This window comes from Pan troglodytes, chromosome 19 (assembly GCF_028858775.2).
Source record: "Pan troglodytes isolate AG18354 chromosome 19, NHGRI_mPanTro3-v2.0_pri, whole genome shotgun sequence".
Classification (NCBI taxonomy): Eukaryota; Metazoa; Chordata; class Mammalia; order Primates; family Hominidae; genus Pan; species Pan troglodytes.
The window spans coordinates 35,154,501-35,156,186 of NC_072417.2; the positions used below are offsets into that span (position 1 = coordinate 35,154,501).

The 1,686-nt window shown below is 40.3% G+C and overlaps 1 pseudogene; it reads left to right on the forward strand.

Annotated features, from left to right (window-relative positions):
* The first annotated feature begins 323 nt into the window (after positions 1-323).
* Positions 324-953, forward strand: LOC748321 (nucleotide triphosphate diphosphatase NUDT15-like; annotated as a pseudogene).
* Positions 954-1,686: the final 733 nt, after the last annotated feature.

Here is a 1,686-nt window from a genome sequence, read left to right on the forward strand (position 1 = left end):
TAAACTTGTTTTGCTTTGTTTTCCAGACAGAGTCTCACTCTGTTGCCCAGGCTGGAGTGCAGTGGTGCAATCTCAGCTCACTGCAACCTCTGCCTCCCGGGTTCAAGCGATTCTCTGGCCTCAGTCCCCTGAGCAGCTGGTACTACAGGCGCACGCCACCATGCCTATTTTGTTGTTATTGTTGTTGTTGTTGGGGGTTTTTTTTGTATTTTTAGTAGAGATGGGGTTTCACCATGTTGGCCAGGCTGGTTTCGTACTCCTGACCTCAAGTGATCCGCCTGCCTTGGCCTCCCAAAGTGCTGGGATTACAGGCGTGAGCCATCGCGCCCAGCCCATTCACTCAACTTTAGTGTTAACCAACTTAAAACATATTTTTTGGTCCTCCTGCTTGCACTATGACAGCCAACATGAAGCCGCAGGGGCGGCCGCCCAGAGTCAGAGTCTGAGTTGTGACCAGCTGCAAGTATCCGTGTTGTGTCCTCCTGGGGAAGAGGAAAGGGTCATTTGGAGCCAGCAGTTTTCAGCTTTCTGGGGGTCATTTGGAGTTCAGTGAGAACTGGAAAGAATGTGCTCAAAGGGAAACCTGGGAAGAAGCTCTTCACCTGAAAAATGTTCGCTTTGCCTCAGTTGTGAATTCTTTCACTGAGAAGAATTACCATTATGTTACTGTATTAATGAAAGGAGAAGTGGACGTGACTCATGATTCAGAACCAAAGAATGTAGAGCCTGAAAAAAATGAAAGTTGGGAGTGGGTTCCCTGGGAACAATTTCCTCCTTCTGGGCCCTGTGTTCTTTAAAAGAACAAAACTATGTTCCATTTAAAGATCTGAACCATCTGGTAGGATACAAAGGAAATCATCTCTAGGTGGCCAAGAAGATTTCTTGATTTTCTTTAAAAGACAAAAATAAGGTCAGGTTAGGGAATGAAAAATATCTACATTTCGGTGCAACTCCATTTTATCTAAAAAAGTTCTTGTGATCACCTGTTTATTTGCAGTCTCTTAATGTACCCACCACCCTTTCAGCTAGTACTGGATAACATTTTTCTGAAATATGTATAATTGAATTATATTTAAGACACAGGATATATGATAAATACTGATATTATGGGTAATCTGCTTTCCATATTTATTTGTGATATTTACTGTGCAGTTTGTCATTACTAGCTTGCATGGAATAGGATGCAGTCGAATTTGCCTTAGTGTTCTGTTCAAATAGAAATCAGAATTCAAATATTGTAGTTTAGATTCAAACACAGTATGCCTGTTGCAAAATTTACCAAGTTTGTTGATTTATTAATTTAAATTATTTTTAAAATTATTAATTTATTTTTAAAAAGTGGATTGGGGGTAATATATTGTGATAGTCTTTGCAACTTACAGGGAATAGGACAGGCCATTAGGGTGTATTTCCCAGGTTTCCAACTGAGAACCTAAACCCAGAGAAGTGAGACAAACCATCTAATGTCTGTATCCTACTATTGACAGGCTGTGTGATGTTGGATTTCTCATTTACTCTCTCTGAGGTCCAGGGTCCTTATTTGTAAAATGATGACATTCATCTAGAGCAGTGGTTCTCAAAGTATGGTCTGGGGGTCTTCAAGAGCCTTTGAAGAGTATTCTAGGTCAAAGCTATTTTTATAATACTAAGACATAATTTATCTTTTGCACTCTCATTTTCTCATGA